The 17,513-nt window shown below is 37.4% G+C and overlaps 1 long non-coding RNA gene and 1 pseudogene across 2 annotated transcripts; both read left to right on the top strand.

The window, feature by feature from the left end:
• LOC131228043 (uncharacterized) overlaps positions 1-17,513 on the top strand; it is a 67,261-nt pseudogene that overhangs the window by 14,025 nt on the left and 35,723 nt on the right.
• On the top strand, positions 15,160-16,564 carry LOC131237750 (uncharacterized). 2 transcript variants are annotated; one of them, XR_009167393.1, is made up of 4 exons: positions 15,160-15,597; positions 15,710-15,763; positions 16,030-16,131; positions 16,252-16,564. It is a non-coding gene; the product is annotated as an uncharacterized LOC131237750 (long non-coding RNA). The 2 variants fall into 2 exon arrangements; XR_009167392.1 differs by having other exon boundaries at positions 16,030-16,564.

The following is a 17,513-nucleotide window of genomic DNA, read 5'->3' as shown; positions in this document are numbered from 1 at the left end:
GATTTCAACCATTTAGATGCACCACGTACCATTTCTGTAGAGCTAGCCCACCCTAATGTGCTGTACGTGTGACAATCACTCCATCCATTAAGTTTTCCTTCCCATCTTCACCGTGCATTAAAAAACAAATTCAGATCCAAACATCAGGTGGACCACACCAACAGAAACAAAGAAATATCTTGCGTGAGTTCATACGTACGGTGTGGTCTGCCTGAATTTTGGATGTCTGACTGTTGGAATGTCTATTCACATCTCGGCGAAGAACACCCAATGAAAGTTGGGCTCCATACACCTATGGTCAGCATCACCTAGCTATTGTTCCCTGTGGTGTGGCCCACTTTAGTTATGAATCAGGATAAATTTTGGGCCCACGACCTAGACTTGAGGGACGCATCTGATGAACGGAGTGATGCCCGATTCAACAACAAGGTGGCCCTGGGTATTGTACCCACTGTGTAGAGACCTACCTGTCCATATGCAAATCCCAACCTAATAAACAAGCTGTTTCAACTCAGGTGGACCACACTAGCTAGAAAAAAAAAGAAATGAATGCCCACAGAAAGAAAAAATCACATAATCATGGAAAACATGATCCAAACTACACGTCGACCCATTGTAACAAATGGTATGTTGATTCATTGTAGCAAACCTTATAATGTTTCAAGACAACGAACATTACCCAGGACATAACCCCCCAAGGGTGTAGAGATCTACCTGTCCACGTGCAGATCTCAGCCTGATAAACAGGCTGTTTCATCTCAGGTGGGCCATATATACTAGAAAAAAGAGAGGTTATTATTCATCTCAAGTGGGCTATTCTGGATAGAAGAAATTAGGAATGACCACAGAAAAAAAATAAATCATATAATCATGGAAAATATGGCCTAGATAGAGTATACGTTGATCCTCATAGAAAACCCTACATTGATCCATTTGTGGCAAAAATAAACTAGGGTTGTCTAAGACTTAAACCCACAAGCGTGCACAGACGTACCTGTCTACATGCAAATCCTAGCCTGATAATAAGGTATTTCATCTCAGGTAGGCCACACTAAACAGAGGAAATGAATGCCTGCATAAAAATCATTTCTACGGCTGCCGTGTTTCATGGTCATCCTGTGAAATAAACGTCATGACTTTTATCCAATACACGTTGTACCTACCATTGGAAAATCTTGGATGGTGATACGAGCATGTGGGGCTTTGATGTTCCCGGAGTAAACCCTAGTGGGAAAATAGGTAGAGCTGGACATGAGTTGAGATTGGCACAGCTCGGCTCAACTCGGCCAGCAGCTAACCCTAGCTCGAAGTCGGCTCTGCTCAGTCTTCAAGCCTGACTAGCCAAATTGGCTCGCTTCAGTCAACAATTCAGGTAATTTTGAGCTAAGTTCGAGCATGTGAGACATTTTCTCAAACATATATAATACATTTTCAAACTCTTATAGAATACAAAACAACAACAACACCTTACATGTATTTCATCAAACACTCCGCAACCAACATAAAAAACTACATGTGAGGGCAGTTTTATAGTGTAAAGTTACACACACACACACACGGAAATGCTCACCTGTGAACTAGTTCGTACATACTACATACGAACTTTTTTGAGAACTCATCATATTTGATGAGTCTTGAAAATCTGAACGGTCCACCTGAAGCAGAACCTCATGAAACCTACTCATACAAATTTTTACTTTGATCAAAAACTTCGGTGGGCCATGAAAAATGCAAACAGTTTCTTCCCTTGATTTGAATTTCTCTTTGCTATGGCCCACCAGAATCTTAGATCAGGGTGAAAATTCACCCCCAAAGGTTTCATGGGATTCTGCATCTTATGGACCGTTTGGATTCGACACCCATGACACGTGTGCGAAGGTGCATAGGTGAGCACGCCTCTCTCTCTCTCATATATATATATATATATATATATATATATATATATATATATATATTTGTTTCGTATCCATTCCTTCCTCACCACTGCCAATTTCGTGGAGAATGTATGTATCCGAAACAACACTTCGTTGAGTCATTTTATCAAACACTTGGTAAGCAACATTAAGATAAAAATCATCAGGTCACTTAGTTGATTTGATCCGAGCCGATTTGAGTTGAGGTTCGAGCCAAGTCGAGTCGAGCTCGGGCAATCTTGAACTTGGCTAAAAAATTTTTCAAGCTGCAAAATCAGCTTAACTCAGTCCAAATCCAAATTCGAATCGAGCTTTTCTGAGTCGAGTGGAGCGAGCTGACCGAGCTAACTTGGCTCGTGCACAACTCTACTTGCTATATATATGCTTCGAAACTACGAAGGTTACCCGGGACTCAACCCCCCAAGGGTGTAGAGACCTAACTGTCCGCATGAAAATCTAAGCCTGATAAACAGGCAGCTTTATCTCAAGTGGGCCACACTAGACAGCAAATGTTGCCTCAGGACTTAAAACCCCGCAAATGTGTAGAGACCTGCTATCCACATTCGAATCCCAGCCTGATAATTCGGCAGTTTCATCTCAAGTGGGCTATTCTATACAGAATAAATGAATGATCACGGAAAAAATCATATGATGAAGGTGGTGTGTGGGGCATATTTTGTCGTGATGAAGTTATATAGGCCCCACCATGATGTATATATGTATTATATCCACACCGTCCATTCATTTTTCGTGATCATTTAAGGGCATGAGCCCTAAAAATGAGGCAAATCCAAAGCTCGAATGAACCACACCATAGAAATTAGCAGGGACAATGATACTCACGGTTGAAACCTTCCTAGGGATCTTTTCCATCCAACCTATTCATAAGATCATACGGACTTGGATGAAGGGGAAACACAATATTATATCAGCTTGATCCAAAACTTCAATGGCCTCCAAGAAAAATTTCAATGGTAGGTGTTTAATCCCCACTACTTTTTGTCGTGTAGTCACTTGCTTTGGATCCGCTCCATTTTTGGGCTCATCCCTTGAGAGGTTTCTCAAAATGGATGGACGGTGGGGATATAACGTATAAATCATAATAGAAGGAAGCGGATTGGCTGGTGTACCACACACCAGCTATATAGCTGGCGTAGATACGGGTCGTGCGAAGACGGGAAACGAACTGGCTACTCCCCTGCCACCAGCATGGTGGCTGGTGCTCTGTGGGCCGCACCAAGATGTATGTGTCTCATCCATTCGGTTCATCTATTTTTACGGATCATTTTAGGGCGTAAGCCCAAAAATGAGAGGGAAATAAATCTCAGGTGGATCACACCATATGAAAACAATAGTGATTGGATATCCACCATTAAAATCTTCCTAAGGCCCACTGTAATGTTTATTTGACATCCAATCTATTGATTAGGTCATAAAGGCCCAGATGAAAGGAAAAAACAAAAATCAGCTTGATCCAAAACTTTTATGGTCCCCATAAGGTTTTTAATGGTCAATGCTCACTCAACACTGTTTCCTTTAACGTGGTCCTCTTGAGATTGGGATATACCTCAATTTTTGTTAATATACATAAAATGATCTGGAAAAATAGATGGACGGCATGGATGAAACACATGCTTTGGGGCCCACATAGCACCGACCACCAGCCATTGGCTGGTGGCAGGGGAGTAGCCTATCCGTTCCCGCGAAGCCGAGTGCTGACGCTCCTCGAGCTTCGAGTTGTACGAACGGTTCCAAGGAAATCAAAGTTACATGGCCCTAGAATTATGTATTTATTATATCCACACCGTTCATTCATTTCTTCCAGATCATTAGAAAAAATAAAATGAATCGTGTCCAAAGCTCAGATGGCGGGTATAATGATTTTCACCATTAAAAAATTCATAAGGTCCACCATGACATTTATTTTCCATCTAATCTGTTCATAAGGTCACAAAGACCTAGATGAAGGGGAAAAATAAATATCATATTGATCTAAAACTTTTGTGACCCCAAAAGGGTTTCAATGGTAGATGTTCAATCCCCCACTGGTTTTTTGAGTGTGGTCCACTTGATCATTAGATCTGCCTTAATTTTCATCTCAAGCCTTAATACAAGCACGCAAAATGGATGGACGGTTTGGATATAACACATACCTCATGATGTGACTCACAAAGCTTGCTTACCTCAATACAACAGCTATATAACTGGTGTGTTCTACACCAGCGAATCCGTTTCCACGGTATAACCCTTCGAACTTTGCCACCTAAACAAACTACCAAGGTCGGCGGTAGACGACGAAATAAACGTCCGACACGGCTAGTGTCGTTGACCCTCACTGTGATATATTATATGTGTCATATATTCATCCCATCCATTCATTTTTTTAAAATCATTTTAAATCATGATCCCAAAAATGAAGTAGACCTAAATCTCAACTGGACCATGATATAGAAAATAGTGATAATCGCACCATTAAAAATTCTCATGGACCATATTTCTTTTATCAAACTGATTTTTGTGCGGTCTCTTCATCCATGCAAATAAACATTCTAGCAGCCCTTGTGACGTTTATAACGGTAGGGATTCAAATCACTACTAATTCCAGTGGTGTAGACCACCTAAGATTTCAATCCACTTCATTTTTTGAATCATGTCCTAACATGAGCTTTCAAAATAGGTGAATCATGTGGACATATGGCAGATAAATTGCACTGGCCCACAGTTTGGGATCCGAGGAAATAACATAGTTGTATGAGTTATTCCAGATGGAAGAAAGGATTGACCGTGGAAAAAATCATATAATCATGGAAAAGATGACCCAGCTAAAGTACATTAATTGAGACTCGATGCAAACCGTACATTGACCTAATTATAGCTAAAAACGAGGGTTGTCTGGGACTTAAACCCCACAAGCGTGCACAGATGTAGCCGTCTACGTGCAAATCCCAGCCTGACCATCAGGCTATTTCATGTCAGGTGGGCCACACTAGACAGAGGAAATGAATGCCCGTATAAAAAGTCGTTCTATATATGGCTGATGTGTTTCATAGTCATCTTGTACGGCATGATTATATATATATATATGATCGCTGTACCTACCATTGGAAAATCTTGGATCTCGGCAATACGAGCGCATGTGGTGCTTAGATGTAAACCCTAGTGGAAAAAAAAATAGGTACGGATGAATAGAGAGATAAACGTACATCAATTGTTCATATTCAACAACAAAAACCAACGGTCATGATCATCCTTACATTGTGATCATTGGGCCATAGGTCATCTAGGGCAGCACATTCTCAGTCAGCGGACTATGATTGAATGTGGAGCCCACTACGTATAGGCAAATTTGTAGGGACCACAAGTGTAAGGACCATGCATGTTCACTTATTGCAGCAAACCTTGCTATGTTTGGAAACCGCGAAGGTTACCTTTAGGACTCAAACCCCAAGGATGCAGAGATCTACCTGTCCACAAGCAGATCCCAGCCTGATAAACGGGCAGTTTCATCTCAGGTGGGCCACACTAGACAACGAAGGTTGCATAGGACTTAAACCCAAGAGTTTGTAGAGACCCACCTATCCACATGCAAATCCCAGCCTGATAATCTGGTTATTTCATCTCAAGTGGGCTTTCCTAGAAGTAAGAAATGGATGACCACCAAAAAAATGATAACATATGACCTTAGCAGACATGGATTGCATGGTGTGTTGATGTGACAAAGTTTTGTGGGCCTCACTATTATGTACGTATTATATCCATGCCGGCCATCCATTTTTGTGATCATTTAAGGGCATGAGCTCCAAAAAATGAGGTACATCCAAAGCTTGAGTGGACCACATTATATATAGAAAAAAAGTAGGGACAATAATACACATGGTCTTCAATCCCCACACTCCATTAGATAACAATCTACGCTATGTTTTCAATATTCATACTCCATTTCTCATTGCCATCACTATCTTTAATCGCCTTTCATCATAATTTTATCGTCGATTCTCATGCACACTCCGTCTTTATTAAGTCTTTGTCAAGTCCAGATAAGTTGCACATAAATTGAACTTTTCTATAAGAACCACATTCGTAGGTACGTCAGTCGAATTTACGCTTGTATGGATCTTTTCTAAACGTCATGCCTTATTCCTCAAGCGTATGTTAGATAAAATGATGATAAACGTAATGTGTTTAGTACGTTAGTAATAAACAGAGTTTTTCGTCAAATTAATCATATTTTTGTTGTCACAATTAACTGGCACGACCTCCTACTGAAGCCCAAGTTAATTTATCACTACTCTCAACTAAATATATTCTTTAAATGCTTCTATCACTACCACCACCATATACTTAGCTTTAGTTATGGAAAAGTTCACCACAGACTTGAGCTTTGACATCTAACTTACTGCACCATTTGCTAGAATAAACGAGTAACTGAAAGTCGACATTTTATTATCGACACTTCCTGTATATTCCAAATCAACATATCCTATCAACTTATCCTCTGACTTTTTAAACGTTAAAACATAAGCTACTGTATCTTGAATATACAAAAGTAACCATTTCACCGCCTCTTAGTATTGCTTGTTAGGGTTAGCTATGTATCTACTCACAATACCCACTGCAGGTGAAATATCTGGTCTCATAGAGACCATGACATACATCAAACTGCAAACAACGATCAAAGTGAGTAGGTGTTCTATGGGGCCCACCATGATGTATGTGCTTCATCCATGCCATCTGCCCATTCGACTACACTAAGAGCGCTCTGTCATAAGAATCGCTTGGTCTAACGACGGATTTAATCCGTCGCTAATGGAAAATGTCCGTTGTCAATCCCCTCTTTCTCGGAAATCCGGTCCAAAAGTTGTGAAAATTAGCAATGGACCAAAATTTGTCGCTAAAATCTGATTTACGACGAATTTTGGTCCATCGTAAAGCTGCGATGGCAAGTTTTGATTTTGCGACGGAATATGATCAGTTGTAAATTCCTGCCCAAAATAACACTTTGCGACGGTTTTTAGTTGCTTTTGCGACGTATATGGTGGAAAATTATGTTTTTTTTATAGTCAAAGAATTATTTTTTAATAGAATTTCAATGATTTAATTGTATATATTTGTATCTAAGATTATTTTTTAACAATTGAATGAATGCAAAGAATTTATTATTTTGTTTTTATATCAAATGAGTGGAAATATTTATTATTAATTTTTTTAACTTAAAACTAATATTTAAATGATTTGTAATATCATATGAAAAAGAATATAGAGAAGTTTAAAAAATTTAACAATGTCTGAGAAAAATTGAGATTTTGAAAAAAAAAAAAACCATGATTTAATAAAAATATATTTTTTGGGAAAAAAAAAGAATATCGAATAAAGTTGATAAATTTGGAAAAAAGAATTTGATTTAGAGAAAAAAATAATATCCTAAAAAAGAAAATTAACAAGATTAAAAAAAAATGTGAAAATTTCGACAATGTTGAAAAATGAAAATATTTTGAAAAAGAAAATGAGAGTTTGTAGTAGGGGTGCACACGGGTCAGTTCGGTCCAATTCTGGGGTAAAACCAGAACCGAACCGTTCCTAACGGTTCTATGATTTTTGGAACCGGAACCGGACCGTTAGCACCTTAGAACTGAACCGGACCGTGAAAACGGTCCAGTTCCGGTTCGGTTCCATGGTTCTAGGCTTTTAAAAATCCGGCCCAGTTGGGTCTCATTTGGTTGATTTTTAATTGGGCAAGTTGATAGACAACAGGCTCATCAGAAAATAGAGAATTAATTTAGTAAAAGTGTCAAATGGAGAATTAATTTAGTAAAAGTGTCTAGATGCTCGTCATAGCCCAATGACGCCAGCCGGTTGGAGATTTCAGTGGGCTTCTTGGAAACTTAATGGCATTGCTCAAGTTTTCGATTGAAGCTGAATTTGAATTTTTTTTTTTCCTTTTTGAGGCTTGGTGATTCATGGCTATGGCATTTCGTGCTGGTGATGCAAGTTTTGATCATGATTTTTCTCTTGACCAAACTTCTTTGGTGATTGAGGCTTAGTGGCTGAATGGGGCATCTCAACTAAAAATGGTTGAAGGTGGAGCATTGCTCGCAGGAAGATGGTTTCCAAGAGTACTCAAATTTGTTGATTGAATTCCACAAGAGTTTTCAACTTGTTGTTTGAAGGTACAGAGAGGGACCGCTTGGCTTGTGTTGGGAATTCTTTTTCCCTATCTTAATTCTATCAATAAATTCAGTCATTGCTTTCTCATACATACATATGTCTATGTAATGAAAATACTAAAAGAAGCTCTAGCTTGGTGAGGAGGGATTCTAAGACTTATCTTTCTAGTAGGAACTCTTGGCCCCCTGTTGATTTTATTTTATCACCTCATTTCATTGTTCTTTTGTGGTTTTCTAGAATACATCCCGATGTATTGCTATAGGGTATGTCAGGTCTTTATCTGTTGGATCTTGAATCTTGTTTGGTGATCCAAGCTATTCACAAGATGGCCTCGTTGTGGATGGGGATGCCCAATAATGAAACTCTCGTAACTCTTTTCCTTTAATATAGACCAGCCCTTAATGACTGTTTTCTAGGCCATTGATCAAATGTTTAGGATCTTTTGATCTTCAAGATTCTCTAGTTGGTCGCCTTCATGCGTATCTCATCAGATCAAATAGTTATTGGTCGCCTTCATGAGAGAGAGAGAGAGAGAGAGAGAGAGAGAGAGAGAGAGAGAGAGAGAGAGAGAGGGGCCTGGGCAGCCGACAGCAGCACAGACGGAGAGAGAGAGGGTAGAGGCGAGAGGCATGCAGACAGCGAGAGAGAGGGCAAGGGCAGGGGCGAGAGAGATTAGTTTTTTATTTTTATTTTTTTATTTTTAACTTAAGTTTGGATCAATGGTTCGGATCCAATGTTTGGATCCACGGTTCGGGCCACAATTCAGATCAACGGTTCGGTTCTACATGGCCCTAAACCGAAATCGAACCGTATCCAACGGTTCTTATAAATTTGGAATCGGAACCGGTGCAGTCCAAAACCGGATCAAACCGGACCGTTAGATCGGTTTCGGTCCGGTTCCACGGTTCTACCGGTTCGATGTGCACCCCTAGTTTGTATTTTGAAAAATAAAATAAAATTGAGAAGTTCGATAAAAATTGACAAGTTCGAAAAAATGCCGTAAAAAAAAAGGAGTTCGAAAGAATTGATTTTTTTTAGACAAAACGATATTAAAAAATCGATACTTTAACAAAAAATAGACATTTTGAAACAGAAAATAAAGAAGTTGAAAAAATTTGTGATATTGAAAAATAATTGAAAATGTACTTAAAATTTGAAATTAAAAGAAAAACTTATTTATAAAAACACTGAGATTTTGAAAAAAATATATATAATTTTAAAAAAGAAATTGAAAAGTTGCAAACAAAATGATGCTTTTGAAGAAAAAAAATCGGCATTTTGAAATTTTTGAGATTTAAAAAAAAAAAAAAAAAAAAAAAAATTTTAAATTTGAGATTTTGAAAATAAAAATTTAGAATTTGTATTTTAAATTTTTTTGAAATATTTGATAATAAAAATGATATTTTGTTAAAAGTTTTCAAAGAAAAATTAAGAGTAAAATTTTAAAAATATACATTTTTGAAAAAAAATGTGATTTTTAAATGGAAATTGAGATTTATTTGTGAAAAAAAAAACATTTTTTTCTAAATTATTAAGCACATCCACTAATTGAACTTTTAACTATTTTTGGACAATCTAAGCAGTCCAGATTGAAGAGTAAATAATTTCAGATGTTTAAATCAAATTTCACTCAATTTGTTGAGCAATCTTGTATGCCCAATATTTCTCATATGCAGCCTGATTGGGGCGAGTAACTAGTCAAATTAAGGGTATTGATCAATAAAATAGAGTGAATAGACCAAACATGTAAAATGGACCAAATATTCTGACTAAAATTGTGACATAATTTACTGACCTTGTGAAAACCTAAGAATTGATGTTAGTAAGTTTTATGGGCCCATCATGATGTGTGTCGAACATCAACACCATGCATTTGATGTGTCCCCTCTAGGTTATGAGATGTTTCAAAAATCATGTGTATGAAACTCAGGTGGGCTATCCCATCTAAAACTATGTGAAGACATCCTAAAATATATAAAAGCAGTTGGTGGGGCCCACGTGAGTTTTGGATGCGATTGAAACTTGGTCTGATCACTCATCCAAGTGGGACACATATAATGAATGGGATGGATAAAACACTCACATTATGGTGGGCCCCACATAGCACTGCCTAGAAGGATTACCGTTTAGGCGGGGTAGTATTCTAACGGAAGCTGATTGCGTACTGAGTAACTTAATACCCTTAGCATATTGAGTAAACTCTGCGGGGTCTGCATTTATTTATTTTATCCACTCTGTTCATCCATGTTAACAGATAATTTTAGGTGTAGAGAACAAAAGGGAAGCATATCCGAAGATCAAGTGGACCACACCACAAGAAATAGTGTGATTGAACCTCTATCATTGAAAAATTCTTAGAGGGCACAAAAGTTTTGGATCAAGCTCATGTTTGTGTTTTCTCTTCATCCATGTCTTTTTGATATTATGAACAGGTTGGATGGCAAATAAACATTACTGTAGGCCCAAGGAAGGTATCAACGATGGAAATCATTATTCCGCACTGTTTCATGTGGCATGGTCCACTTGAGCTTTGGATTTACTGAAAATTTGGTATCAACCCACACCGTTTATCCATTTTTTGAGATCATTTTAGAGAATTATCCAAAAAATGAATCATACCAAAAGATTAAATGGACTACACCACAAATACCAGTGTGGATGGGAACGGGTTGGCTACTCCCCCTGCCATCAACCCGTTGGCTAGTATTCGGTGTTATGTGGGCCCCACCATGATGTATGTATTTCATCCATTATGTTCATCCATTTTTATAGATCATTTAGGGCTTGATAAAAAAATATAGGGATATAAACCAAAGGTGGACCACATCATAGGAAAACAATATTGATTGGATATCCAACATTAAAATCACATTTTCTGTTGCATTGTCCTCCAAATATTTGCTTTTCCACAATTGAAGGAGCATGCCCTTGTGGGGCATGTCTGGGCATTATATGTTTATGATTTAGCAGGGGAAGTAGGATTTTTTATTTTTGAAAACTCATGGGGTTGTTGAGACTGTTCAATTTATCTTCCCTTAAAAGAATTGAGTTATTCTACCATAACTCAGTTATCTTCTCTCAAAATAATATGGTTACTCTATTTATATTTGCCAATAATGAGGTTTTTAATACCTATTCTTAATTAGGGATATATTTTGTTGGTAAGGTCTGCATTTTAATTTTGAGCTACAGAGAATTTATTGTTAAGCTTCACTTAGTACCACAGTTATTCTCATGGAATCTATTATTTCGTATAGTTCTCCCCCTAGACGAGCTTGCAGCCCACCAAGGAGGTCACTTCCTGTCCGCCGGCGCAGCCGCTCACCTATTCGCAGGCCTGTTCGTTCACATTCTAGATCAGTCTCTCCTCACAGGTAACCCTGAGTGATGCAAATATCTTCTTTCATTTTTTGTTCTATTTTGTTGTTTGATCTGTTATACAGTAAATGTAACCTTAGCTTTTAAATATGCATATTATTACAAAGACAATGGTGATGTATGCAGTTGATATAATGTTTTATATATAGTATATATGAATATATAGCATTATTTTGATAATTTGGTTGCAGCCGTGGGCCATTGGCCAGGGCCTGGTTGTTTATGTTTCAAACTTGACTCAGTAGTAATGGTGTTGATATCTGTTAGTACCAAGATATTGTGCATGCATTGGAACATTTGAACATGTCAACATCAACTGATGAGTCGGCTTCACCCTCCACCTCTACCTCTACGGGTGGAACAAATCTATCGTTTGACAGATATTTGTAGTCGAGTTGTTGCACGTGGGCGTCTGCTTAGAGATAATGCAGGCATCCCTTCATATTGCATCAAAGTTATATTGGATGTTGTTGAAGTTCCTAGTGCGGATGTGTTTGGTGACGTTGAGGACAAGACATTAGCCGATTGCGACGTGGGTGATGTTATCGTTTGGTGTAGAGTGTTGACGAAAACATAGATATTAAAGGAGTTTACTTGAAACTTTTCTTAAGTCAAGAACATACTTTTTAAATTTGGTCAGGACGTGGATTGTATTTGAGGTTATTTTGGATATTATTTGACTAAATCTTTATCTTGAATTATTTAGCAGTTTTGCTTGACTAATCTACATAGATTAATGTTGTGATTTGTTTCAGCTTTTCATCTTCTCATGCATAACATAAGGTACACATATTTCTAATATGATTTGTTTTGATTTTTTCTTTGCTTATGTATAAAATGTTCTGATTTAAATATTAAGAACTATGTAGTGGCTTGATCCCAATCTTCTGAACATTGGGTATGTAAGTAGCCGTTCATACTAGACTGTATCAGTGCAGCCACAAATTCTTTTTTTATTTATTTTTTCTCTTCTTGTAGTGTGGATGCATTTTCATCAGGACTACTTGGCACTAAGAGTGAGGTGGATGTAAGTTCTCGAAACTTTAAATTAGTCTTGAATTATTTATATCTTTATCACTTCATTTATATGCTGTCGTCAGGGTCAACTTGTAACTCCTTAGAACCCGCTTTGCCGTTAGACATTATGGTGCATGACGGTTCCTAGTAGGTTAAGTTGCAAATTATTATTAAGAGTTGGTTGGATATCTTTTATTTATTGTAAATGTTGTTGATAGTTGGATGGATAATGAATGTATTTGCAAATGTAAATGAAAATAAAGAACTTATAATATATATATATATATATATATATATATATATATATATATATATATATATATATATATATATATATATATATATATATATATATATATATATATATATATATATATAAAAATCATTGGAGGATACCTTGTTTAAGGGGACATGAAATTCTTGTAGCTTATGGTATGGTGCTCCAATATTGGTTATATGTTACTAGTATGTAATAGATAATACTAGGTCCAATATTTTTTATATGTGGTAAAAAATATAATATATATCATGGATTTAAATTTTTTTGAGAATCTTTACTCAGAGCATTTATATGATCCTCATATGCATACTCTAATTTTGTTTTGATCAACAAGTTGATCCATTGTCCAATGATTTGGACCATGCCTTGGAATTGTCTCATACTTTTGCTGCACTCCTTTTCCTAACCATGTATTTTTGAGCCACAACTTGAAAAGTTAGGTTGTCCTATGTCACTGCCAAACAGCAATAGAAAAGCCAAATCAACGAGCTGTAGCTTGTAGTGACTTTGACCTTTTCCTATGTTTGCATTGATGGAGTGGCCCACCTAAGGTAATGGTCCCATTTTAGTACTGGAAGGCCATGAAGCCAAGTATCTCCACCTCTTAGCATTCTAATGTGGTAGGTTCAATGTTTTGAATATGATGCAGTGATGTGCGTGATGAGGTCGAGCACCGTGTATGTATGTGTGTGTATATATATATATATATATATATATATATATATATCACCTACAGCCAGCTGCATGCTAACTTGGCATGCAGCCCCAATTTTGTAGGACATCCAGGCCACACAAAATGTGTCCCACCATGAAGTCCACCCGGCACAAAATCAAACAGGTTCATTCTTCAGGTGGGCCACAAGATTGAAATCTAATGAGTAGATCAGCCTCATTTTTGAGACGGGTGATCTTGATGGATTGCCCAACTTTTGCATGGGTCAGATGTCCTACTCATACGACATATTGGTAGGAAAGACAGGGCTGCCTGCTAAGTTGGCATATAGCCAATTGTTGGTGATCAGTCCTTTTACATAGAGAACTAATCACCCGCAACCAGTTGCATGCTAACTTAGCATGCAGCTCCAGTATCTCTTCCAAATACTTATATTTGGCATTGAAACTCCCAGAAGGTCGGGATTTCAGCCACGTACAGACAGGCCCTTGAGAATTGGAGGATAGACTTGTTATAAAGTTTAGAAACTAATGCAGTGCAACTTAGTCAAGGTGGACTCACGAGAGTTTCAACACGAGGTCATGGGTTTCATCAGTAGGCATTTCCTTACCCACTTTTTTCACTTCTCAAGGCCCACTTGAATGTTGGATCTACCTCATTTTTGGCCTTATGTCCTAACATGATCCAGAAAAATGGATGGCCTAGGTGGATTTCTCACAAACTTCAAAGTGGGCCCCACCTAGCTCCCATAGCAGGAAGCTCCCCAAAGGCTTTCATAGCCATTTAAAGGGCCCTCTTATGTTTGTGAGAAATCCAATCCATCTACTTTTCCAGATCATGTTGAAACAAGGGCCCAAAAATAAGCAGACCCAAAACTCAAGTAGGCCCCATGACAGGAAAAGTGAGGATCAAATATCCACCATTGAAACAATTGTGGGTCCATAGAAGTTTTGGATCATGTGTTTTCAGTTCATCCCAGTGGGAATGAACTTATGAACTGTATTGATGGCATATAGATATCATGGTGGACTGCTGGGAGGTTTCAATGGTAGGCATTTCCCTACCCACTTCTTCCTATCATGTGGCTCACTTGAGTTTTGGATCTGAATCATTTTAGGCCAGCCTTCTCAGTCCAAAATAGACCTCCAATCAGACGTTCAAGGATACCCAAGAATGGACTCCAAATCTATTTGCTTTGGCGAGATTGGACCCCAAATCTGTCCAATTTAGACAATGACATTGGAGCCAAATTTGTCCGTTTTGGACAGCGAGATTGGGCCTCAAAGCTGTCCATTGTGGATAAAAGTTTGGAGCTCAAATGTGTCCAGGTGGACAGTGTGTTATGGTCTCAAATCTGCCCAAGTGAACTGTGTATTTGGGCTACAAATATATTCCTCAAAATATGTCTATATGGGTTGACAAGACTAAGAGTGGGGGAAAAAAACTGGCTTTTATATCAACTACTAGGGAATACAAACTTGCTTAATGTATGAATTTAAGCTCGTGCCAGAATATTAGAAATCAAGGTAAACATGTGGTAAACTTGACCGTGAGACTGAGTCTCAACTTGGTGTTACTCATCAACTCGACTCATGACTCGTTCAACTGGGAACAACTTGAACCAAGTCACTCACCTGAAGAGTGTTTTATTTTATAAAATGTAGAAACATTGAGGGTTCAAACACACAATTTCCTTTAGAGCACCGACGTCCGTGGCCAGCTTCCTTTGTAGGAATAGGATCATCTGATTGGAGTGTTTTTTCACATTGACAATGGAATGTAAGTTGACCAATTGGATGGTCTAGATTGATTAACTGACCACATGTCCAATTTCAACTCATTGTGCTTGAAGCTCTAGCACTATCTTATTTATTTATTGCTTAATTGCGGCTGATTTACTTTGTTTTGCTTTATGACTGCTACAAGATGATCCTGTTTGTGTTATTGGTCAAGGTGATGGCAAGATTCTTATTACAGATCTATGGGTTGATGGAAAGTTTTTACATTAAGTATATCGAATTTGTTGCAATTATTTGGTTCTCATTCTACAAAAAGAAAAAGTTGCATGATAGTTTCAAATGAAGATATTGGGCTAACAGGTATGTGGATCTCAACTAGATAGGCAGTGCAGGTGGATCCTCTCCCGCCAAATAAATCCATTACATTTCCAGGTATGTGGATGTTGACCAGATAGGCAGTGCTAAGGATTTCATTATTTATCTATTTATTTGAAACAAATATATGAATATAATTAGATTGTTCCAACTCCTGATATTTGTGTAGGCCTTAACACGCTTTCAGGAAGTCACCAACATATATTGCCAAGAAAAGAAATCTGTATGTCTTGATTCGTCCAACATCTTTCTATATACATTGTTTTATAAAGCAGAATTGTATTAGAAATTGCAGTCTTAATTATGGAGTCCTGATATCACTTGTAATCGTTCAAACCAGAAATAAAATAGGAATTCTCGTTTGGAGTCCTGATGTCACTTGTAATCATAATTTGGTTCAAACCAGAAATTAAATAGGAATTCTCGTTGTTAATGGAAATGTGCATCTAGATATTGCTTGCCTATAACATTGGACTTGCTCTTGTACAGACATTGTGCCAAATGTTTATCATCAATGCTGACCCTGGTTTTAGGCTGCTGTGGAGCACAGTGAAGTCTTTTATTGATACAAAAACCACTTCAAAGATTCATGTACTCTCAATGAGGCTTTTCTTCTATTTGTATTTAATTAATTAATGTTCCGTCTTCTAGAAATATTGTGACACTGTCTAGCAGTAGTTTTTGACATGCTTCTTTAATTTGGAAGAGCAGGGTTCTCAGAGTTTGATGAATATGTTCCCATGGTAGACAAAGCTATGGATTCAAGCTGGAAGAAAGAAGTGTCCCATCAAAAGCTCCCGTCTCCTAAAAGTATGCAAGTATATATTAGATTTCATTAGGGACTTGTAGGCTTTTGCAAGTCAATGGTTATATGCTATTATATGAGGTATCATATTTAGTGGATTCCATTTATGTGCATGTATTTGTCATATGAGGTATCATATAATGCTTTGGCAGGGAGTTGTTATTTTCAGTATGATTGAACTTTTTAGTTTGATGAATAGGATTCTTATTAAACAATCAAGTGAATAAGATTTATTTTGTGAATAGAATTCTTATTAAACAATGAGATGAATTATTTTTTGAATGACTATCAAGTGTATGATTAATAAAAAAATAAAATCTGATGATCTTTTTTTTTATTATTTTTTTTAAATTTACAGATTTTTATTGACGGACCACATCCGTCGCTAATTTCTGAACAAGTTGAAATTCGACAGATTTTGGGTCCGTCGCTCCCCTCATATTAGCGACGGACCTTATCCATCACTAATATTTTTAATAACGAACAATAAAGGCGGGTTTTTTCGAAATTTAGCAATGGATTTTATTTTTTATTTTTGTGACGGATCTTATCCGTCGATAATATAAGACAGACGTTAACCGTCGGGGGAAGACGGTAAACAGTGACAAATGAAATCCGTCGTTTATTTACTTTTACGACGGATATGGTCCGTCGCAAATCTGCAATTTTGGTGTAGTGATTCTTCCATATCATTTTATGGTATGATCCCAAAAATGATGTTGATCCAAATCTCAAGTGGACTGCACAGTTTTGATTGAACGCCCACCATTAAAAACTTCTTAGGGGCCACAAGTTTTGGATCAAGCTAATATAGATTTTTTCCCTTCATCCAAGTCTGTATGACCTAATCAACATGTTAGTTGTCAAATAACCATTACAATGGGCCCTAGGAGATTTTTAATGGTGGACATTCAATCAATACCGTTTTCCCATGGTGTGGTCCACTGAGATTTATATCTACCTCATTTTTGGGATCAAGACCTAAAAGTATCTTTCAAAATGGATGAATGACGTGGATAAAACACATACATCATGATGGGTCCACATAGCACTGACCACTAGCCGCCTGGGTGGTGGCGGTGTCACTAGCCAAACCACATCTTTCTGACAAAGGCTTTATATATATATATATATATATATATATATATATATATATATATATATATAT

This window comes from Magnolia sinica, chromosome 2 (assembly GCF_029962835.1).
Source record: "Magnolia sinica isolate HGM2019 chromosome 2, MsV1, whole genome shotgun sequence".
Classification (NCBI taxonomy): Eukaryota; Viridiplantae; Streptophyta; class Magnoliopsida; order Magnoliales; family Magnoliaceae; genus Magnolia; species Magnolia sinica.
Note: the sequence above shows the minus strand (reverse complement) of the source record. Positions and strands in the feature narration are given on the sequence as shown.